General features: G+C 43.6%; 1 protein-coding gene across 3 annotated transcripts in view; it reads left to right on the top strand.

Annotated features, from left to right (window-relative positions):
* The first annotated feature begins 18,579 nt into the window (after positions 1-18,579).
* Positions 18,580-25,326, top strand: part of CREB5 (cAMP responsive element binding protein 5) — a 686,421-nt gene continuing 679,674 nt past the window's right edge. For all 3 annotated transcript variants that reach the window (XM_075315324.1, XM_075315323.1, XM_075315326.1), the window contains exon 1: positions 18,580-18,805. The gene's annotated coding sequence lies outside the window, so the exon portion shown is untranslated. The remainder of the gene's footprint in view (positions 18,806-25,326) is intronic.

Below are 25,326 nucleotides of genomic sequence, written 5' to 3'. Positions count from 1 at the left end.
CTTGCGCCTGTGCAGAGACTTCACCGGTTTGAGAATGCGCACCTATGTATTCTGCTCTGCCCACAGTATGGCAGAGCGAAGTGCACGTGAGCAAGCCAACTATTTTTATCTGCGCAGGCGCGATATTTTGCTCAGCATCATGGATGGTGCAGGAAGCGTCACCCACATCAACGATACAAGAGAATGGTGATTGGTGCTGAGAGTAGCAGGAGCTGCGACCAAAGACGCCCATCGACCCGGACCCAAAGATTTACATAGAGAATATAAAAACATATTTGTGGGGTGTACAGGGGGAGTCAGGGGATAACACACACCTTTTTAGAATGCAGCAGAGGCACTGCTTAAGGTGCTAGCTTTGGTTTATACCTCAAAAATTTGGTGACAGGTTCCCTTTAAACCATCAAGCTGCTAAGTTTGTCAGTATCACTGTCTAACAAAGTCAGTTACAGAGAATCTAACTGAGCGATACACGTATACATCAAAATAAACAGCGGACAATTGGTAGACTAGCCTACTAGCAATACAGTCCAGTTTAGGAACTACTTCACATCACTAAATACCACACAGATAAGAAGGACGCAATGGCCTAGCCCTTTCAGATTGCCCACGGGAATTGGTCTTGATCGCGCAGTCTGGAACTGGGGGGGGTCTTGACAGGAGACATCTGCAGGGTGTTAGTAGGCGCGGTTGATTCCTAAGCAGGGTGATGAGCATTCCACACTTTTGCTTGAATGTCCGCTCCCTTCTTCTACTTGGCGCCAACTCCACCCCTTCTCTGATGCCCCAAGCATTAATAGTTTTTTGCTGCACCACTATCACCTGACCCGGTGTCTTTCTGAATCTTTCCCTCTGAGGAAACAGTTGTGCTGTTCATTAGTTCAGGGGGGTTCCCTCGACCAGCAAAGGGCAGTATTCTCCTATCAGCCCTGTTAGATGTGATGGTATGAGCAGGCTGTTGTATCCACTTCCTTAAATATGTATATTCTACATTTTTTGCTATTGTACCAACTTTGGGTTTCATTACTTACAGTCATATTATCTATATTATTTGTGCAATACCCTTGCATATGTTTGTGCAAACGCACATTACATTATCCACTTAAGCCTCTCTACTGCTGTTTTTGACACTATTTTGCTGTGCTCCCTCCCTGAGCTATTTTTAAACTAGTAAAGTTGTTTATATTTTTTCTACATATATGAAGCTTATTAGTATTTTCCACTATTGGTGTTTTTCAGATCAGGGCTCATAGAAGGCCACTTCACCATAGTGCAATGTTTTGTTCTTAGCCATTCTTTATTTACAATTGTGTTTATTGAGTATTTTTTGTAAATGTGTATTTAGCGTTGTATTTTGGGTCACTAGACTGTTTGCAGACCCATAACCTGTGTCTCAGACCAAGCTTTCTGACACTGGGCAGCACATTTCGCTCTAGAATGCCTTGATAGTCTTATCTTGAAAACTGATCGTTCCCTGCACAGTTTTAAGACACCCTGTGCTAGAAACAGCAAAGCAGCCTCAAAACATAAGCGAGCCTCCACCATGTTTCACAGTAGGTAAAATGTTATTTTCTTTGTATGCTTAATTTTTGCATTTGTGAGCAACTCTGATGTGACTTGACAAAAAATTCCAGTTTTGTCTCATCTATCCAAATTTCAGTCTTCCTTTTATATGATTTGCTTTCAACCATGGTTTCCTTCCCTGTTGTCTTCCATGCAGTCCACTTTGGCCAAGACGGCAATGAAAGGTGCAATCTGACACTGATGGATCTTGACCTAGCAGTTCACCTCTAATCTCTTTTGAAGCTGTTCTGGGTTCTTTGATTATAATCCTATTATCCATCTCATCAATTTTCCTCTTGCAGCCATGTCCAGAAAATTTGGCTACAGTCCTATAGACCTTGAACTTTTAAACAATATGTCCAACTGTAGTAAAAGTAATATCCAGCCGTTTGAAGATGGTCTTATAGACTTTACCTTTAACATGTTTGTCTATAATTGTAATTTCATGAAACAAGTCTCTCCTCAGCCTACTGTGCTCCATGTTCAGTGTGGTACACACGATGATACCAAACAGCACAGTGACTACTTTTCACCCTTTAAATAGACTAATTGATTACAAATGTGTAGACTCCTGTGAAGTTAATTACAGGACACATCTTTGTGGCGCCCTGGACTAGCCAGGTCGTCACAGGTAACACACAAACACCCCCACCCCCACTAGACAGTAACATTAGCCAAACATAAAACCCTTGTTGCCTCCCTCCAGAGTCTGATGTCCACACCAGGTAGGGAGGAGCCAAGCGGTTGGCCCCACCCACCGGGGAGTTCACAGGCCTGGAGGCGGGAAAAGTGGGAGTTTAGTCCAGGAGGTGGAAGTGAGAGGAGTGAAGTGGAGAGTGTCTGGGTTTGGGGCCCAGGCACTGACAACATGGTTGGCAGACGGTGGTGGCCGTCTGCAGGAGTGGTGAAGCAACGCGGAACCGTAGGACCGGGGTCGGGCGTTGGCCCGCCGGTACCAACCGGGGAGCGAAGTGAATCCAGCACACACAGGCAGGGCCATCGGACCCCGGCTAGGCTTGGAGTCGCCGTCAACAGTCAAATCCGAGTGTGACAGGAACCCCAGGGGTTTCCTAACAGCCAAAGACCCGTTAGAAGGCAACCGCCCACACCGTGAGGGTATACAGCTACCGCCTAAGGCTAGAGACCCAAGGGCCAGCGCCTGCGGGCAAACGGGCTCCTCCGGCATCCATACACCGGGGAGCGGACTACCGTTGGGGATCCATCATAGTCAAACAAGTACACAAAGGTGCAGGGAAAGACAGCCGCCATCACCTGTCCGGGGAGAGAGACACTGCAGCGGGCTGCGGGACCCATCCATCCAGCCATTTGGTTTACCGAGGACTTTGTGCATCTCTTACTGAGTGAGTACACCCGTGCCATCCGGCACCGCGCCGCGCTGTCCCTGCAACCCTGCACCTCACCAACCCTGCCTCCCCATCACACCACAGGGCCCCGGGACCACCGACCCCTACCCACGGAGGGGGAAAACAACATCCCAGCTGCTCCCTACCATCGCTCCCGGGATCCCCGTCACCAGCAGCGGTGGTGCCCATCTTCACCACAACCCGTGGGTGGCGTCACGGACTAAATCCCCCAAACCAACCAGCCTTTTCACTGACAGGCGAGGAGCGCCGCTCAAGTCCCCGGATCCGGCCCACCGCTCGAGCCACCGAGCAGCAGTCGCAGCAGCGCCGGACCCGAGCGTTAGCGAGCGCGGCGGCGTCCTCCTCCCCGCCCGCGACATCTTAGTTTAACATATCCCTATGATCAAATTATTTTCAATCTTTTCTAGGATTACTATAACTCTTGTCCAGGCCATTTTCATTAATGTGTTTAATTTAAAAATTTCTGTTGAACCACAATTGCAATGTTTGATTTTCATTAGTTGATATGCCATAAATTTAAATTGAAAATGACTTTAGTCAGTTTCAAATTATTTCAGTGACCCTTGTGTTTTTTTTTTCTTACTATACCAGAAGGACACATACAATTTTGTCCATATGTATACATGTCAGACATGAAAGAGTCAGAGTGTTCATGGCACACAAACATGGGGTATACTGCAGACCACGGGCCTGAAGCAGAGTTGTCAAAAAATGAAGATGCCGAAAGTTGGGCAGCTGGCTTAAATTTAAAGCGTCACTTCAGCGCTGAAAGAAAAAAATAAATGCTGGATTGGTGCTTTAATTTGTTATTCGTTCAAAGGTGGGGAGAGGAAAGCCAGCGATGATATGGAGAGGGGTTCGCATGCCATAGCCTCATGTGAACTCTGCGAGAGCGAGCGCTGGAATGGGAGGTGAGTATAAGCTTTTTTGTTTAAATGAGGCAAACATGGGGAATGAGGAGTTCTCCTAGTAGTGGAAAACCCTTTTAAAGGAACCCTTAGGCTGTGTGCGCACGTTGCGTTTTTTCCCGCGTTAACGCTGCGTTTTAAACTGTAGCGTATCAGTGCCAAATTGCATGCATTCTGCTTCCCCAGCAAAGTCTATGAGAAGTCCGAAAATTCAATGTGCATGCTGCTTTTTTAAGCGCAGCATTTTGGATGTCAAAATCACTTCTTTTGTGTGTTGTAGCTGTGTTCTCCACCCATTGAAGTCAATGATGTGGGTCAAGACAAAACCAAAATGCACTTGGACTGCATTTTTGTTGTGTTCCGCATGCTTTTTTGCTGTGTTTCAAACAAAACACAGGTCTTTCAGTCTCTCTCTGTCGATGTTGGTCAGTCACTCTCTGTCTGTCGATGTCAGTCAATCTCTCTCTGTCTATCGATGTCGTTCAATCCCTCTCTGTCTGTCGGCCAGTCTCTTTCTCTGTCATTTGGTTACTCTGTGTGTCTCTCTCTGTCCGTCGGTCGGTCTCTCCTTCTCTCTTTCATACTCACCGATCACCGGCGTGGCGCTGCACAGCTGTCACAAAGCTCCGGCGGCTTTTCCTCTTTTGAAAATGCCGACAGCTCATTATTCCATCTCATATTCACTGCATTCCCCGCCCACCGGTGCCTATGATTGGTTGCAGTCAGACATGCCCCCTCGCTGAGTGACAGCTGTCTCACTGCAACCAATCACAGCCGTTGGTGGGCGGGTCCATATCGTGCAGTAAAATAAATAAATAATTAAAAAAAAACCCACATGCAGTCCCCCAATTTTGATACCAGCGAAGGTAAAGCCACACGGCTGAAGGCTGGTATTCTCAGGATGGGGAGCTCCACGTTATGGGGAGCCCCCCAGCCTAACAATATCAGCCAGAAGCCGCCCGGAATTGCTGCATCCATTAGATGCGACAGTCCCAGGACTCTACCCGGCTCATCCCAAATTGCCCTGTGCGGTGGCAATCGGGGTAATAAGGAGTTAATGGCAGCCCATAGCTGCCATTAAGTCCTAAGTTAATCATGGCAGGCGTCTCCCCAAGATACCTTCCATGATTAGCCTGTAAGTTAAAGAAAATAAACACACACATCCAAAAAATCCTTTATTTGGAATAAAAGACAAAAAACCCAACTCTCTTTCACCACTTTATTAATCCCCAAACACCCATCCAGGTCCGACATAATCCACATGAGGTCCCATAATACTTTCAGCTCTGGTACATGAAGCTGACAGGAGCGGCCACAGACCACGACCGCTCTCTGTCAGCTCCACGTAGCAACTGAAGTGAGCCGCGCAATCAGTGATTATGTCACTCAGGTTACCTGCGGCCACCGCTGGATCCTCCAACTGTGACAGCAAGTCGCCCGAGTGACTGAAGTGAGCTGTGCGATCAGCGATGACGTCACTCAGGTTACCCACGGCCACCGCTCTCAGGTGGAGGACTGCAGCTGTGGCCGCGGGTAACCTGAGTGACGGCACCGCTGATCGCGCTGCTCATTTCAGTCACTCAGGGGATTTGCAGTCACCAGTGAGTTCTTCACGGGTGACCGCTAATCATGACGTGGCACACAGACAGAGCCGCGGGATGACAATGAAGTTGGGTGAATTTCATCCGAGTTCATTCTCAATGCCCGGGTCAGTCTGTGTCTGCTGTCAGCGGGCATGTAGCAGAGCTGAATTGCCGCGGGACCGCACTGTCAAAAACGCATGCAAAATGCATTCAAAATGCAAGCGTTTTGGATGCATTTTTTTTAAAAAACACAGTGTTTACAGTTGTCCAGTCTGCCAGAGGGGGCGTTTTTGTCTGCACTTGACAGAACACAGCGTGCGCACATACCCTTAATTCTGTTGTAAAAGATGTAGTTATTATGATGGCTTTGTACTTTATTTTTCTGATGATACAAAAGCTGGCAAGAGTATAAGTAATCACAATCATTAATAATTCAGTTTATTTATCTATTTTACCTCCTGTTCTAGGGTATATGTCGTAGGAAGCCAAACTGTATTATTTTATAGTAAAGTCGGAAATAGGAGTAGCAGGAGCAACTCTTTAATTCTTGTGAATGTTCCCCTGGTTGGATTCCAAAACCAAGACCCTATTGCTAACCACAGAGCCTTCATGAAGAACAACCTGTAAATGTGATTGTGGTTTGAACATACGGTTTTGCATGGTGTGCTTTTTTTCAGTTGAAGTCTAAGGGGCATATCTGTACTATTAAGAAAACTGAACATAGGAAGAATTTTACGAAAGAACTGTATGAACTTGATTTAAAATAATAAAAAATCTATTAACTACAATGTAACATCCTGCTAATGTCGTTAAAAGTAGCAGTAGCCAAAATGCAACAAAACTATACATGTTAACTTAACATACCTTAACTATTTGACAATTTACAGAATGATAAAAGACAGATTTTATATATATATATATATATATATATATATATATCGCTGTTAATTCCACAGCACTTTACATACATTGGCAACACTGTCCTCATTGGGGCTCCCTTATCAGTGTGTTTTTGGAGTCTGGGAGGAAACTGGAGTACCCAGAGGAAACCCACACAGACACGGGGAGAACATACAAACTCCTTGCAGATGGTGTCCTTGGTGGGATTTGAACCCAGGACCCCAGTGCTGCAAGACTGCAGTTCTATCCACTGAGCCACCATGCCGCCCTAAATTTTCCTTTTTCCCACAATTTGTTTAGCCCTATTACTTGTTCATTCGTTTTTACTTCATTTATAGTATAAAAAAAAAAAAACAGAAGCGGAGAAGGGCACCCAGCCACAACACAATGCATGAATACAAAGACGTATTACAACAATGATAATGATGAGAAAAGATAACAGTATTACAAATCATCTTACTGGGAGGGGGAGCTACATCCTCAGATCTGCCCTGATTTTAAGTAGAAGCATGCAATGATGATTTTCTTATCTCAAACAATTTATTGAAACAAAAGTCAACAACAATGGTGACATTAACCACCCAAAAAATAGCAATGTCTCAATAACTTGTCATGTGGCCTTAACCATCAATTACAGATTGACAACAATGTCTCTTGCTGTTCACAATTTGAGTTATTGTTTGCTGAGGCATGGCATCTCACTCTTCTTGAAGGATGGCCCTCTGCTTATTGAGGTTCTGGGGTACAGAGTTACGAGCCTCTACATGACAAATCAACAAATTACATAGGTTCTCTATGGGATTTAGGTCTGGATAAATTGTTGGCAACTTCATTTGAGGTGCCCGAGTCTCTAGCAGCCGTAATAATGTGACTTCAATGAGCTGGAGCATTGTTGTACATGAAGATGAAATTAGGCCTGTGATGTTCATGCAGAGACAAAATCACTGGATTAATTATGTTATTCAAGTAGTAGGGGCTTGTCATTACCATTCACAAAGTGTAAGACAGTTCTCTATTAACTAAACACACCTGTCCACACTGTAACACCAACAAAGGCTCATCTGGTTACAACAGTGACTGATGATAAGCACTTTGCTTGACATCTCCAACATCATTGGTAGCCATAATTTCTGCTCAGCATGAATCGACTTTCATCAGTGAACAGCACTCAGGCCCACTGGTCCCTTGTCTAGCAAGACCATGACACCTGTGCCTGATGGTGTGGTCAAGTACCCTTGTAAATCATCTACTATACAGACCACGCTGATGTAAATAGTTTTGAAAGGTCTGATGTTACACTTGGGTGCCCTTCACCCCTCTTAAATGTGCCAGGAGTTGTGTGGCATTCATTATCCGGTTCCAAAGGGCATTGTTCACAATGAAGCTGTCATCAGTGTTTGATGTGGCCAAAGGACGTATAATTCTATGCTTTACTGTGACCCTTCCAGTCTCTCTGTATCTCTGGTCAACCTCCTCATGAAACTCTGTGACACTCTAAGCTCAGTGGCCACGTCAATCTGAGAACATCCTGCTTGAAACCTTGCAATGGCGAGGTACTGTGGATCACGTTTTAGGTATCATCTTGGTTTCATGATGTCAAAATGTGAACAACATGATGAGGAGAACTGTGTAAATACCAATTCTAATTGTACCCCGAAATGTATTGGGCAATTCACGGATCAAACATTTGTCATGACTTTTGACTTGTTTGAGAACAGCAAGTTGTGCATAATACTGAAACATTTGAACAGTTGGACATGTGCATTCAAAAGTTTAAAGAAGGTCACATTAAAGATAACCTGAAAAGGTTAGAGTGCATTTTAGGATCATCCTGAAATTTCACCCAAAAGCCAAATGTCACTAACTTTTTGTGAGTAGTTTACTAGTGCATCTCAATAAATTAGAATATCATCAAAAAGTTAATTTATTTCAGTAATTCAATACAAAAAGGGAAACACATATATTATATAGAGTCATTACATACAGAGTGATCTATTTCAACTTTATATTTCTGTTAATGATTATGCCTTACAGCCAATGAAAACTCAACAGTCATTATCTCAGAAAATTAGAATAATATATAAGACCAACTGAAAAAATGATGTTAAACTCAGAAATGTTGGCGCCTACTGAAAAGTCTGTACAGTAAATGTACTCAAAGCTTGGTCGGGGCTCCTTTTGCATGAATTACTGCATCAATTCGGCATGGCATGGAGGCGATCAGCCTGTGGCACTGCTGAGGTGATATGGAAGCCAAGGTTGCTTTGCTAACAGCCTTCAGCTTGTCTGCATTGTTGGGTCTGGTGTCTCTCATCTTCCACTTGACAATACGCCATAGATTCTCTATATGGTTTAGGTCAGGCGAGTTTACTGGCCAATCAAGCACAGTAATACTTTGGTTATTAAGCCAGGCATTGGTACTTTTGGCAGTGTGGACAGGTGCACTGCCAAGTCCTGCCGTAAAATGAAATTTCCATTTCCAAAAAGCTTGTTGGCAGAGTGAAACATGAAGTGCTCTTAAATTTTCTGTTAAATGACTGCGCTGAATTTTGTCTTGATAAACCACATTGGACCTACACCAGCAGATGACATGGCTCCCCAAACTATTACTGATTGTGGAAACTTCACACTAGACCTCAAGCAGCTTGGATTGTGGCCTCTCCATGCTTCCTCCAGACTCTGGGACCACAATTTCCAAATGAAATGCAAAATTTCCGTTCAACTGAAAACAACACTATGGACCAATGAGCCACTGTCTAGTTCTTTTTTTCCTTGGCCCAGGTAAGATGCTTCTGGTGTTTTCTTATTGGTCATGAGTGGCTTGACACAAGGAATGCGACAGTTGTAGCTCATGTCCTGAATACATCAGCTTCTTTAGCAATGACTTTTTGTGGCTTACACTCCTTGTGGAGTGTGTCTGTGACTGCCTTCTGGACATCTGTCCAGTCAGCAGTCTTCCCCATGATTGTGTAGCCTACAGAACCAGACTAAGGGATCATTTTAAATGCTTAGGAAGCCTTTGCAGGTGTTTTGGGGTAATTATTCTAATTTTCTGAGATAATGACTTTTGGGTTTTCATTGTCTGTAAGCCATAATCATCAACATTAACAGAAATAAACACTTGAAATAGATCATTCTGTGTGTAATGACTCTATATAATTGTCACGCTGGTTTCTTTCCAGCGAGACTCGTCCTCATTTATTTGGACGTTTTTTTCCTTTTAGCACCTGAGGGGTTAATGCTTCTTTTGCAAGTCTGAGGCATTGCCTCAGGTGCTCTAAGATATTTATTAGACTGGACCTTTAAAAGGTTCCAGCATCCTTCACACAGTGCTGGTTATTTTCTCTCCACAGTTGATAGAGACAGCCTTTGTGTTTTTTGGGCGTGTTCTATCCTAGTTCCTTTAACCTTCTGCAAACAAGGTGTAGTTTGCAGAAGTGACGTTATTTTGTTGTTTTTCTTTATTTTATTTTTTTGTGCTGTTCCCTGGAGTTGTCCCATTGAACAGGTCAGAGGGTCACGCCTCGCTACCTTCAAGTGTACCCGTGGCTTGAGGGCAAGTCAGGGTTCTCTAGCTTACAGGGTTAGAGAAGCCCCTGTCCCTGGGTAGCGGTCCATACGCGTGACAATAATATACGCATTTCCCTTTTTGTTTTGAATTACTGAAATACATTAACTTTTTATTCTAATTTATTGAGATGCACTTGTATATATACTCCTCAACATTAAAATTGCAACACCAAGAATGAGAATCCATAGGCTTAAAAAATCTAGAAAGCAATAGATGTTGCTAAGATCTGCAAATACTCAAATTTTTAAGAACTTGGCACACTCTGGAAAGTGGAAGGGGCATGAAAGCAATTTATTTTAGCTATATGAAACCTCAAAAATTGGATCAAAAGTCTTGTGGGATGACGGTGCGATGTCTATTGTTTGTCGATCTGCTAGTTATAGCCACTTGTCACAAACTGAGAGGGGCAGAATCCTTGAACTGAGAGATATGGTTTATCACTCTGACAGACAGGAGTGCACGTAGAGTGAGATTGCATGTTCCAGTCGTTGGAGAACAACAAATTGGAATGACAGCAAAAGGTGCACATAGGCGAACCAATGCACTCACGTATCGTCAGATTAGAAGTATAGTGAGTAGTGATCCATTCTGCTCTGCAAGTAACTTTAGAGCTTGTATTACAACTGTAAGGCAGGAGTGTCCACACAGACCAACAGAAGGTGTCTGCATTACACTGTGCTATAACCCACATAACCAGCTACAAGAGTTCCACTGACCTGCCGCTGATTCTAAAATCTATCATGGTACAGAGCAAGACAGTAAAGGAAGCTGAATAGACATACTGTATATCTTCTTCAGCAATACGCTTTGCTTTTGTCTTCGATAGAACAATATCCTGAGCTTGGTCTAGAGACCATGTGTGAAACACCATGAAGATGCCTTCATAATGAAATGTCACACTGGTCTTACTCCCAGAATTATGGTGTGGGGTGGCATAAAGGACAGTAAGCTGGACTCATTTAGTCTTCTTTCCAGGCACTCTAATAGCTCAGCTTTACATTGACTTAGTTGTGGTACAAGTGGTAATGTCATTTCTCCTAAGGCTGCTTTCACACATCCGGTTTTTGCAGTGTTGCACAATACGGCGCTTTACAAAAAAAAACGCAACCGTGTTTTTTTTGCCGCCGGGTGCGTTTTTTCCGCATAGACTTGCATTAGCGCCGTATTGTGCCGCATGGCCTTGCGTTGCGTCCGTTTTTTGCCGGATGCAGCATATTTAGCCCATGCGGCGGCCGAATGGAACGTTGCCTGGCATGTTTTTTTGTGCGGTGAAAAAAACGCATTTACAATGCAAGCCTATGGACGCCGGATGCGTTTTTCTGCACTCGCATGCTCAGTATCAAGCTGCATCCGTCAAAAAACGAACGGGCCACATGGAAAAACGTATGCAACGGATCAGTTTTTTTCGCCACATCCGTTGCATAGGTTTTTGAGCCGGATTGAGCTACACTGCAAAAACCGGATGTGTGAAAGCAGCCTAAGGCTGGATTCACACATAGCGACAGCGACGTCGCTGTTACGTCACCATTTTCTGTGACGTAACAGCGACCTTGTATGTCGCTGTTATGATCGCTGCTTAGCTGTCAAACACAGCGACACAGCGATCATAACGTCACTACATGTGCAGAGAGCAGGGAGCCGCGCACACTGCTTAGCGCTGGCTCCCTGCTCTCCTAGCTACAGTACACATCGGGTTAATTAACCCGATGTGTCCTGCAGCTACATGTGCAGAGAGCAGGAGCCGGCAGCACAGGCAGCGTGAGAGCGGCGGAGGCTGGTAATGAAGGTAAATATCGGATAACCACCTTGGTTACCCGATGTTTACCCTGGTTACAGCTTACCGCAGCTGCCAGACGACAGCTCCTGCTCGCTTCATTTCGTCGCTCTCTCGCTGTCACACACAGCGATGTGTGCTTATCAGCGGGATTGCAAAAATAAAAAAAACTAACCAGGGCTGTGTGTAACGAGCAGCGATCTCACAGCAGGGGCCAGATCTCTGCTCAGTGTCACACACAGCGAGATCACTAATGAGGTCACAAAAAACGTGACTCAGCAGCGATCTCTCTGTGTGTGAAGCACCCCTAAGTGTCCCAGGAACTGTTTTTCAACACCACAGTGAAAGGCTGTATGTTACTTGTAAAAAATTTCTGTTATCCTGTTGCCATTTCCCTTAGACAAAATAAGGGTTTTGATACATCTTTTGTTTGTGCAGTTATATTTATCTGTCATTGTATAATATTGTAGGTTTATACTGTGAAATGTATCTTACAAGATATGTACTGCCGCTTGAAACCAGTGTGTACATCTTGTTTAAAACAGAAGTTGTAAGGAACAATCCTTGTACCCACTATATACTATATATACATTTCACTAGTTACATCAGTGAAGTACATTTTATTTTCATATACTGATGAGGTTCCTTTATTGCTAAAATGGTGTGTCCCAGATTACGGCATTACCTAGCAATATGGGGTCATTAAAAGAGACTGTTAACGCTTGAGCTACATGATGACATGTCACATGAAAGCAATTTTCAGAAAAGTCGTGAGACAAGACATACCTGCACAACTTGGCTGCAATTTATTAGAAATGCAACTATTTTAGAACTAGGGTTAAAATACATAGAAACTATATAAATATGGTTTATTCGACACGTTTCAAGTGCTCCACAATTCTTCATCAGTAACTTGGTGGCTTTCCTGATGAAGAAGTGACGAGTACTTTGAAACGCATCAAGTAAACCATCTTTATACAGTTTCTACACAGTTTCCATCTTTATACAGTTTCTACACATTGGCTAATTCATCATTTAAAATAATAATAATAATAAAAAAACTCAAAATCTTTATTATTATAGCGCCGACATATTCCGCAGCACTGTACAATTCAAGAGGTTCATATACAAACAAGTAACAGTTATAGAAAATACAATAATTAGAGCAAAAAAAGACAACCTTGCTCGTGAGAGCTTACAATCTACAATAAGGTGGGGTGGGGGGACAGGGTACAAGTGCTTATTTCCAAAGACAATCCAGACATCTCAAATAAATGGGAGATAGATAAAGGCTGCCTGACCAAGTCACCTAAAACTTTGAGATGCTTTTGGGTGAGGTGGAGTTTGACGGGATTTACTTTCTGAGAAGTCATGGAGGGACTATGTGAATTTAATTCGGCTAGGAAGTGTGATAGGCCACCCTAAAAAGATGTGTTGTTAAGGAGCGTCTGAGGCTGAGTAAGTTGTGGATCATCCTAGAGCATTCCAGAGGCTTGGTGCAGCTTGGGAGAAATCTTGGATCCAGAAGTGGGAGGTTCGGATTAGTGTGGATATTAGTTGAATGTCGTTTGCAGAGCGTAGAGAACGGGTAGGGTAATAGACATAAATGAGAATGGAGGTGTAGGGGGGTGTCTCACAGTGGAGAGCTTTGTGGATCAGAACAAGCAATTTGAATTGGATCCTATGATATATGGGCAGCCAGTGCAATGACTGGCACAGCACAGAAGCACCCACATCCCCATTCTGGTTCCTATTGGATTTCTCGCAGTCATGTGATGTCACAGGGCACAATGAAGAAAATGAAACAGTTAGATGCAGTTTTGTATGTAGCCCAAGCCTATGTAGTCACAAACACACACCCAGATACTAATGTTTATAGTACCTAGGGTTACAACAGAACATCTTGGCTCATGTGATCTTCACAGGAACACAAAATAAGGATATGATTTAGATGTCTCTTTTGTTCATTTACTTTGAATTTTATTAATAAAAATAAGCTTAACACTTTCATTTTTTTAAAACATTCTTACCTTGCAGAATTATTTCTATACCTGTCTATAACTTTTGCCCAGAACTGTATATACATAAAGTATATAGAAAGTGGGAAGGGGCCCAGTTTGCACCAGTGGACCCACCGTAAAGTAATTGAGTTTAAAAAGAAGGGATGAGATCGGGTAAGGCTGCTTTCACACATCCGTTTTTTGCAGTGCGGCACAATCCGTCTCTTTGCAGAAAAAACGCAACCTTTTTTTTTTCCGCCGGTTGCGTTTTTTCCGCATAGACTTTCATTAGTGCCGGATTGTGCCGCATGGCCTTGCGTTCGGTCCGGTTTTTGCCGGATGCAGCATATTTAGCCGATGCAGCGACCGGATGGAACGGTGCCTGGCACGTTTGTTGGTCTGGCAAAAAAAACCGCATCGCGCCGCATCCGGCCGATGTGGCGCTTTTTCCAATGCATGCCTATGGACGGTGGATGCGGCAAAAACTGCATCCAGCCGCCGCATGCGTTTTTTGCACTGCGCATGCACAGTAGCGCGCCGAAACCGGCAAAAAACGGACAGGCCGCATGTAAAAACGTATGCAAAGGATCCGTTTTTTTTCGCCGCATCCGTTGCATAGGTTTTAGAGCCGGATTTAGCTGCACTGCTAAAACCGGATGTGTGAAAGCAGCCTAAGGCTATATGCGCATGCTGTGTTTTTTGTCGCATTGTTTGGTGGTTTTGTTGTCAGAAAGTTCTGGCGTTTGACTTCCCAGCAAAGTCTATGAGAATTCAGATTTGCTGTGTGCATGTTGCAGTTTTTTGGTATGCAGTTTGTCACAAACCTCTGACAATTAAACTGCAGCATGTTCTATCTTTTTGCCTTGCGAAAGTATTCAGCTCCCTTGAATTTCTGAACCTTTTCCCACATTTCAGGCTTCAAACATAAAGATAAAAATGTTAATGTTATGGTGAAGAATCAACAACAAGTGGGACACAATTATGAAGTTGAACGAAATTTATTCCTTATTTTAAACTTTTTTTAAAAAATTAATAACTGAAAATTGGGGCGTGCAAAATTATTTGGCCCCTTTAAGTTAATACTTTGTAGCGTCACCTTTTGCTGCGATTACAGCTGCAAGTCACTTGGGGTATGTCTCTATCACTTTTGCACATCGAGAGACTGACATTCTTGCCCATTCTTCCTTTGCAAATAGCTTGAGCTGAGTGAGGTTGGATGGAGAGCGTTTGTGAACAGCAGTTTTCAGCTCTTTCCACAGATTCTCGATTGGATTTAGGTCTGGGCTGTGACTTGGCTATTCAAAGGATACATTTATTTGTGAACCATTCCATTGTAGATTTTGCTTTATGTTTGGGATCATTGTCTTGTTGGAAGACAAATCTCTGTCCCAGTCTCAGGTCTTTTGCAGATTCCAACAGGTTTTCTTTAAGAATGGTCCTGTATTTGGCTCCATCCATCTTCTCATCAATTTTAACCATCTTCCCTGTCCCTGCTGAAGAAAAGCAGGCCCAAACCATGATGCTGCCACCACCATGTTTGACAGTGGGGATGGTGTGTTCAGGGTGATGAGCTGTGTTGCTTTTACGCCAAACATATTGTTTGGTAACGTGCCCAAATAGTTCGATTTTGGTTTCATCTGACCAGAGCACCTTCTTTCACATGTTTGGTGTGTCTCCCAGGTGGCTTGTGGCAAACGTTAAACAACACTTTTTATGGATATCTGTGAGAAACGGCTTTCTCCTTGCCACTCTTCCATAAAGGCCAGATTTGTGCAGTGTACGACTGATTGTTGTCCTATGGACAGACTCTCCCACCCACCTCAGCTGTAGATCTCTGCAGGTCATCCAGAGTGATCATGGGCCTCTTCGCTGCATCTCTGATCAGTCTTTTCCTTGTTTGAGATGAAATTTTTGAGGCACGGCCGGGTCTTGGTAGATTTGCAGTGGTATGATACTCCTCCCATTTCAATATGATCGCTTGCACAGTGCTTCTTGGGATGTTTAAAGTTTTGGAAATCTTGTTGTAACCAAATCCAGCTTGAAGCTTCTCCACAACAGTATCACGGACCTGCCCGTTGTGTTCCTTGGTCTTCATGATGCTCTCTGTTCTTTAAACAGAACACTGAGACTATCACAGAGCAGGTGCATTTATACGGAGACTAGATTACACATAGGTGGCTTATATTTATCATCATCAGTCATTTAGGACTGCATTGGATCATTCAGAGATCCTCAATGAACTTCTGGAGTGAGTTTGCTGCACTGAAAGTAAAGGGGACGAATAATATTGCACGCACCAATTTTCAGTTATTTTTTAGTAAAGTTTAAAATAAGACATACATTTCATTCAACTTCACAATTGTGTCCCCCTTGTTGTTGAGTCTTCACCATAAAATTACAAGTTTTATCTTTATATTTGAAGCCTGAAATGTGGGAAGAGGTTGAGAAATTCAAGGGGGCACAATACTTTCGCAAGGCACTGTATCTATTCTAATATATTTCTATCATCTATCTAGCTATATCGCGTGTGTATTGGGATGTGGGCAGTTACAGTGTTTCTTATGAGATGGTGAAAGTTATGAATTGTGCATGGTGTTAGCTTTTGTCAATATCCCGATTGCTCTGCTGCCTGTGATTCAACCAACTTTATTGTGACAAAAATGCATCGGAAACGCATGTAACAAGTGCAAGGAAGGTGATGACATTCTGCAGCATCGACAACTTAAACACTGATCATGGGAACGCAGCCTAACAGTCTGGACAGAGTGCGACTTCCAATCTGCAGCCAGAAATACAGCAGGTTTGGATGTATGGAGAAAGTCGGGTCGTAGTCAGTGCGTTGTATTCACTATGACAATACAGAATCGTTTTTCTCATTTCCTCCTTGCAATTAACCCTTGTACTACAAAGCCCAGCATGCACAGTTTAAACTGAACTAAAGCCTATTCTTCCTATTTGTTGCAGCTCCCAGAATACCCTGATATAGTACTATAAGAACCAGCATGCCCTTCTGAACCAATGCAAAAGTATAGCTTTCCTTATTTCCTCCTTGCTATATGATGTACTACAAGACCCAGTATGCCCAGCTCAGCCTAACCTAAGCTATGACTTTCCTCCTTTCTGAATGGTGTTGTGACTACAACTCTCATCTTCCCCTGCTCCGATATGTCACACCTCTAGCATTCGTAACTTTTTGTATTTCACACATAGTACTACAAGTCCCAGCATGTCCTGATAACCTCGCTCCACAGGACATAACAGACTGTCCTGGTCACTCAGCTTTTCTACAAGATCTGGAGCACAGACAGAGGTAGCAGCGTCCACGGAGAACCCGTTCATCCCCACAGCCCACCGGGCTTGCATCCAGTCTATCCCTGCAGGCCCCTGCCCGCTTGTCTCGCAGCCCATCCATGCCGCAGCTCCCTGGTCCCTCCACCACAGTTCGTCCATCCTTTTCAGCTCCCAAGTCCCACCCCCGCAGACTGACTGTCCCCACAGCCCAAAACAATGTCCATCGCAGCAGCCCGATGGTCCATGCAGCTCTCTGATCCCGCCCCTGCAGACCATCTGCCCCCATGGCTCCCTGGTCCATCCAGACCGTCTGTCCACGTATAACCGCAACATACATGTCATGAAGCCTGCCCATGCCCTCAGCCTGTCCGCCCCTGCAGCTCCCCGTCCCACTCCTACACATCATCTGACCCCGCAGCTCCTCAATCCTGACCCCACAGACCATCTGCCACCATAGCTCTCCAGTACTGCCCCCGCAGACCCTCTGTCCCCAGTTCTGCCCCTGCAGATCGTCCATCCCCACCCCCGAGCTCCACATTCTACCCCTGCAGACCGTCCATCCCTGCCCCGGCAGACCCTCTGTCCCCAGTTCTGCCCCTGCAGATCGTCCATCCCCACCCCCGAGCTCCCCATTCCATCCCTGCCCCAGCAGCTCCCAGAATCCCGCCTCCACAGACTGTTCAACTGCAGCTCCTCAGTCCCTCCCCCACAGACCGTCCTTCCCGCCACCACAGATAATCCATCTTCGCATCTCCCTGCTCCTGGCCCCGCACACTGTATGTCTCTGCAGCCCCTCGGTCCTGCCCCCGCGACTTATCTGTCCCCACAGCCCCCTGGTCCCGCAGCTCGTCCATCCCTGTAACCCCCGGCCCCTGCAGTCTGTCCGTCCACGAAGCTCATCAGTCACTTGCAGCCCCCTGGTCCCTGCATGCTGTCTGTCCCCGCAGCTCGTCCATCCTCGCAGGAGAAGCCCCGTTGTTACCGCAGCTCATGTATCCCCGCAGGCCCCCGCAGCCTCCTGGCTCCCGTAGCTCGTCGGTCCCAGCAGCCCATCCGTCCCCGTAGCTCGTCCGTCCCTTCAGCCGCCGATCCCCGCAACCCGTTCGTCCTTGCAGCCAGTCCATCCCGCAGATCGTCCATCCCCGCTGCTCCCCGGTCCCCGCTGCTTGTCTGTCCCCGGTCCCCGCAGCTCGTCCATCCCCGCAGCTCTTATGTCCCCGCAGTCCCGGTCCCCGCAGCTTTTCTGTCCCCGCTGCTCCCCGGTCCCCGCAGCTCTTCTGTCCCTGCAGCTCGTCCTTCCCCGCTGCTCCCCGGTCCCCGCAGCGCTCTTCCTCCCTCCTCGCCCCCTGCCTTCTCCTCGGCTGCCGCATGACTCAGCCCCAGCAGCTGAGCTACAGCTGAGCGCGCGCCTCCTCCAGGGGGCGTGTCCTCCAGCCCTGGCCACACCCCCGCTCCCCGCTATGATTTAGAAGTTCAGGAATCCCACGTGACGTCACCGGGGGTGATGTAATGCCGCTCTAAATAGAACGTATTGTAATCTTCCCTCAGTCCAACGTGGTTCTTTTGTAGTACATGGCACTGTGTCTTTAAATGTGTGTGTGTGATGCAGGGGGAAAGTCACTCCCCACTCCAGAAAGAAGCCGAGAGTCTTTAAGCAAGTCTGTGAAGAGTTAGCTGCTGCTCCAAGTGTTTGCCCTGTACATGCTGCAGCCAAATAAAGTTCTATCCCTCCTTACCTGAGACCCGCGGAGCCGCCTCATCTCCTTATCACAGCCCCAAACTACACGAGACCCCACAGGCTCCTCACATATTGCTGATTTCTACACTTGTTGGGTAAGTTGATCAGACACTATTTTTATTATTATTATTATTATTTATTGGCATCATTGTGTACTTGCCTATGAATCAGATGGTGGATTTAAAGGAACAGTAGACCTGGTATTTTGTGTGCTATTAATCAGATCTGACACCTGCTCTGACAACCATCCAGGTGTCAGCGGAGCGCCCTGCCTGAACGTCTGTACAATAGCCTCTTGTGAATGTGCCTGTGGGCCTGAAGGGGTTAAGCCGGCAGCCCATTCCCTGACAGTGACAGTTGTGTTGTCAGTAGATCAGGTGGATGGAGCTGAGCTGTTAACCCATTGATCAGCATCAGGCGCCAGCTGTACTGTCACTCGCTCCTTATCACTTGTCACCAAACTTTGCTGGAAGTGAAAGTTTAAAAACTTTTCCTCTTCTGAGATCATCGGATCCTACAGCCGGTCATTAGCAAGTCATTAATATGCTGGTGCCGTCACCAACATAGAAGACAATACATTTCCCTGCCGTCCCCATCGCCGCAGAAAAATAATACAATAAATAAGGGACAGATAACCCCGGCATTGTTCAAGGGTTGTCAGGCCAACAGTGCGAGGGGAGGGGGGCACTGATATTAGGAGACCTGTCATGGCGCAGTTTGCTAGGACAGAATTTGGGGGCACAGTTCTCACCAGGACACAGGCATATACCGTACATTACACTATAGGGGAGCTTTTATTGCACAAAAATGAGATTATTATAATTTATACAAATCCAACTTTATTATAGCGGTTTATTCAGACATTGCGGTCAAGTGGGTCCAAGTGCTGCGGTTTTGTTGTGATTACTTAAAAAAAGTGCCATTTTTATTTTTTTTTTTAACATCCAAAACAAAATAATATTATTACTTCCAAATTAATTCGTAACTATTATCATCTAATATATATTATATATAATATATCTATTATGACTATTATCACAACTATTAGTAGAGATTCCCACTTCCCAGTTATGCCATTCTAGACGTAGCTGAGCTGAATTCGCTTTTTACCTCGTCGAAAAAACCTATTGGTCTCAACAGTGTATTAGGCTAATGTGACAAACTCTGCTCTGCTACTCCTCTCTGGCTCTGCTACTCCTGTCCGACTCTGCTACTCCTGTCCAACTCTGCTACTCCTGTCCGGCTCTGCTACTCCTCTCCGGCTCTGCTACTCCTGTCCGACTCTGCTACTCCTGTCCAACTCTGCTACTCCTCTCCGGCTCTGCTACTCCTCTCTGGCTCTGCTACTCCTTCCCGGCTCTGCTACTCCTGTCCAGCTCTGCTACTCCTGTCCGGCTCTGCTACTCCTCTCCGGCTCTGCTTCTCCTCTCCGGCTCTGCTACTCCTATCTGGCTCTGCTACTCCTATCTGGCTCTCCTACTCCTATCTGGCTCTGCTTTTCCTGTCCAGCTTTGCTACTCCTCTCCGGCTCTGCTACTCCTCTCCGGCTCTGCTACTCCTATCTGGCTCTGCTACTTCTGTCCGGCTCTTTTACTCCTGTCCGGCTCTTTTACTCCTCTCCGGCTCTGCTACTCCTCTCTGGCTCTGCTACTCCTCTCCGGCTATGCTACTCCTCTCCGGCTCTGCTACTCCTCTCCGGCTCTGCTATTCCTCTCCGGCTCTGCTAATCCTGTATGGCTCTGCTAATCCTGTACGGCTCTGCTACTCCTGTCCGGCTCTGCTGGATATCTTTTTTTTTTTCTACTTATTCATCTGCTAACAGTATGGCCATGATATTTAGCATTAGCTCACTTTATTTTTTCTTCTTTTTATACTTTTATTACACCACTGACCGCCCCAGCCTCCTACACGTTACATGATGACGAGTTTTGCTGCCTGCGTTGGAGTGTGCTTTGTGCGTATTTGGTTGTTAGGTGTCAGTATTTGTATGTTTTTCTCGCAGACATCCCTGGGAATAATGCTGGACATGGGGCCATTACATCATTCTGCAGCCTAGGAAGAGGGTATGATTAACAGCTTCAGATAGTGAAGGGTTCAGGGGTTAGATATGCTGACAGTGCAGTCTGCCTCCCAGATAAACAGTGGCTAAACATACTGGACATCTTTGTTTTGTGCAGTGCTGATTCTTTTAATGCTCAGTGCATTGTATTTTGGTGGGAATTTTGATTTTGAGATAGCGCTGGATAGTAAAACCCACTGGTTGATTAATTTATAGGAACAGGACACTCATTGCAATTATCAAGAATTAAAAACACATGAGATTACTAACAAAAGATCCGGCACACTGTATCACTGCAATTATAAGAACCATAAAGGTAATTAAACACGTTAACGCGTTTCGGACTCTACGTTCTTAGTCATTAATCGTAATTAATTTTACCTATAGCACTGATTAAGTCTCAAGTTCCTGCATGCTCCTTAAGGCCATACCAGCCAAGAGTTCAGTAATTAAGACCTGTCAGTTGGACGCTAAGATCACACCTCTCGTGTTCATAAAGTTTATGTGAAGCTCTTATGTATCTCACCTTTACTGTGTGACCCCGAGCAAAGGTGAACAGACAAGAGGTGCTTCATTATGTTAAAAAACGGATGATGGACCCAAACCATTGATCTTCCACCTCCACCCACCCAAAAGATGAATGGAGCAAAGCGTGAGAAGAAAAGGGGGGTTCATAAAGGTCTGTAGGGTCACTAGGATAGAAGGGAGATCAACCAGAACTGGCATTAATAACATTGATGAAAACGAAAAAGTAGAGGAATTGTGGAAATGGCAGGAAAGATGAAAAAAAGTGAATTTTTAATATTAAAATACACGGTGTAGAATCTGGAATAAAATATATGGGATGGCAAGGTCACAATAAAAGTCCAACTAATAGTAGGTGTTACTAAATGAATATATGTGGACAGCTTACAGTGTATATATATATATATATATATATATATATATATATATATATATATATATATATATATATATATATATATATATATATATATATATAGGAGTGTGTGTGTGTGTATGTATATATATATATATATATGTATATATATATATACTGTAAGCTGTCCACATATATCCATATATACCCACATGTGTGGGTATATATATCTATATATATATATCTATATATATCTAATATATATATATATATATATAGATCTCTAATCTACCGTATATGTGTATGTAAAAAAAAATGCTATAAAAAATATATATATATGTATTTAGTGTGTGAGTATTATATATACACTCACACCTATATATATACATATATATATTTACACACACATACACACACAAATATGTGTGTGCGTATATATATATATATATATATATATATATATATATATATATACTGATAGATATATTTATTTAGCATTTTTACATATAGATATATATATATATATATATATATTATATAATACACACACACCAGCATACATGTATTTATTTGTATATATATATATATATATATATATATATATATATATATATATATATACTGAATACACACAAACACATGCACACACACATTTTATATATATATATATATATATATATATATATGTATATATGTGTGTATATATGTATACATATATATACACACACACACACAGTATTTAACATAACAAGCTCTGTGCACACGTGTGCAGTTAGCAGACATGTTATGTGCTTGCATACATGTACACATTTCTTTACTACATAACATACAAACGTCTTGTAAACTCCTTCATTTCTAGTAACACTTTGTAGCCTTAATCTATGGCACTTGTAGTATTAGAAGACTGTTATGTAAGCCACTTAGTTACTAATAGAAAAGTTAGGCATTTAGGGAGCGATTGTACAAAACTGAAACTTCCCAAACTGCAGTGGTGCCGTGTGACGGGTGCGAGCATTACTAGACCAGCATAAAATGCCTTGATTTGTCCTCATGCTCTGTGTTCCCTCTACGTCTGAATAGTGGGTCTATTTTCTAATTCATTTTATAGAATAAATAAATAGGATTCTAAAGGAATTTACAAATAATGCTAAATTATAATTTCAGTGGTTTAGGGATTATTGGCTAGATGTATACACTATGGAGCCAATGGAGTATAATGTGGTTTTTAAAAAAAGCAACTTTAAAGTATAGAGGTCTTTAAAAAATATAGTGATAGTGCATCTTCATAAACCAGATTGTATTGAAAACCAAACCAATATAAAGAGAGGGCAAAGTGGATAGCCAGGTAAATATAGGTGATCCAGCCATAGAGTATAGTCTGCTGTTAGCCCATCACTTCCCAATACCTACACTATAGCAGTAGTTTCTAATCCAGAACAGAAGCTGTGTCACATAGAAAGCTTGGATGGAGCGTGTGATTAATGATAAGTGATTAAACATATTATTTGAAGCCGTCCGGGCTAATGGATCAGAGACTTAGCTCACCCTCATTACATTACGGGCCCTTAACCTTCGTTGGCCCGATGCTCCGACCTGACAGCCGCTTCTAGGTCTGATGGTTCACAATCAAATGAACAATTTTCTCCTCTGTAATTGATATACATTGGCTTACAGGGAACCAGGGTAAAATGATGTTCACATACAGAGCAAGCCCATGTATTGCTGCTCAGTTCATTCATTGTATACAAATGGTTTGTATGAGGTGATCATTTGGGATCTGTTTATACAGTGGAAATGAAAAGTTTAACCACCGGTTTACTGGACCTGATTAGGCCAGACTTAGAAGCTGGGGATCCCAAGCTGGTGTGGTACAATTGTGAACTGCACTCATCATGCTCAAAAACTGAAGTTATAATAACGATGAGTTTTGAATACGTTTTATTTATTAATTTATTTATTTTTTTAAAAAAACTTTTTGCTCTATTTTATTATAAAGTTAAGTTCCGACACAAAGTATTTGGTGCATTTTTCATGGTGTGTATTTTCGCATCGTAAAAAACTTCACTGTCTCATAGTTCTGGAAAAGTAAACGGGATTTTTTTTATTGTTGTATAAGCTAACCTGCGGAGAGTGTTTGAAATCTGCAACATGTCAGGTTCTCTGGTGGTTACGCTGAGTTTATGTGCGGATTTTCCCTACAGAATTAGCTACGGAAAATCAGCAGCTACAAAATGAATGTGCATTTTTAGTGTGTTTTCACTGCAGAAAGGTTTTGGTACCGTGTTAGCCAGTTGAAAAATTATTGAATGTTTTCAGTGAGAGGAACAAAATTATAATCTTGGGTGCGGAAACACACTATAAACACAAATAATCCACGCATGACTGTATCCATAAAGATTTGTCAAAGCCAAATATTTGGAAATATAAAAAAAACAAAGCAGCTTTTTTTTATAACATGACACACCAACAATAGACAAAAACTGCAGCATACCAATAGAACAAAAAAAGCATTTAAAAAACTCACTCAAATATAAAAACAAAATGTAGCTGACTCAATTTAGCTATTAGGTGCAGAAAATCAGCAGCATGAAAAATGCTCCAAATACTCATCGTGGGAACGTAGTCTAAGGGCATGTGCGCACGTTGCGTTCTGGCTTGACAAATAAACTGCAGCGTTTTGTCACTGCATGTGCGTTTCAAAAAGCATCCAAAACGCTGCGTTTTGGATGCATTTTGAATGCAGATTGGATGCAGATTGGATGTGTTCTGGATGCTTGCTCTCCCCCAGACAGAGAGGGAAAAGCATCCAACACGCACAAAAGAAGGGACATGTTGCTTTTTAGAACGCATCAATTTTGTCAAATATTTGGCATCCAAAACGCTGCATTTAAAAACACAACGTGTGCATGGAATTTGCTTAATTCTCATAGATTTTGCTGGGGACGCAGAACGCATGCAGTTTAAAATGTTTCGTAAACGCATGAAAAAACGCAACGTGCGCACACAGCCTGAGGGCTCATGCGCACGTAACTGCTGAATATTCTGCAGCGATTTGACAGCACATGTGCGCTTCAAATCGCTGCAGAAACACTGCATAATGGATGCAGTATTTTTGTTAAAAAAAAAGCCGATTTCATGCGCTCTGGCTGCTGCCCCCACCATAGACAGAGTGGGAGGGAGCTGCATCCAGATGCACAAATAATTGACATGCTGCTTTTAGGAATGCACGGAAATGGGACAAAATGTTAGCACCAAAATCGCTGCATTCATAAAAGGAACGTGTGCCCGTCTCATGCACAATCTACATAGATTGTGCAGGGGACACAGGACGCATGCATTTACGCTGCAGTGAAATACACAGCGTAAATGCAGGCAATTACGCAACGTGCGCATGAGCCCTAAGAGTATGTGAATACATTGAGTATTTGGTTGCAGAAATTTCTGCATCTTTTGGCAGGACAAATACACAAAACCGCACGTTTTTGCTGCGTTTTTTTATGCGGTTTTGCCACGTTTTAACATTGTAGTCAATGGGTGAAAAATGGAGGCAAAACCGCTGAAAGAATTGACATGATACTATTTATTTTCTGCACCAAATCTGCAAGAAAAAAAAAACTCAACATGTGCACTGCACTTCAAGTTTCTCATTGACTTTGCTGGCGTAAGGATTTACTTGC

The sequence above is a fragment of the Anomaloglossus baeobatrachus genome, chromosome 6, assembly GCF_048569485.1.
Source record: "Anomaloglossus baeobatrachus isolate aAnoBae1 chromosome 6, aAnoBae1.hap1, whole genome shotgun sequence".
Classification (NCBI taxonomy): domain Eukaryota; kingdom Metazoa; phylum Chordata; class Amphibia; order Anura; family Aromobatidae; genus Anomaloglossus; species Anomaloglossus baeobatrachus.
Note: the sequence above shows the minus strand (reverse complement) of the source record. Positions and strands in the feature narration are given on the sequence as shown.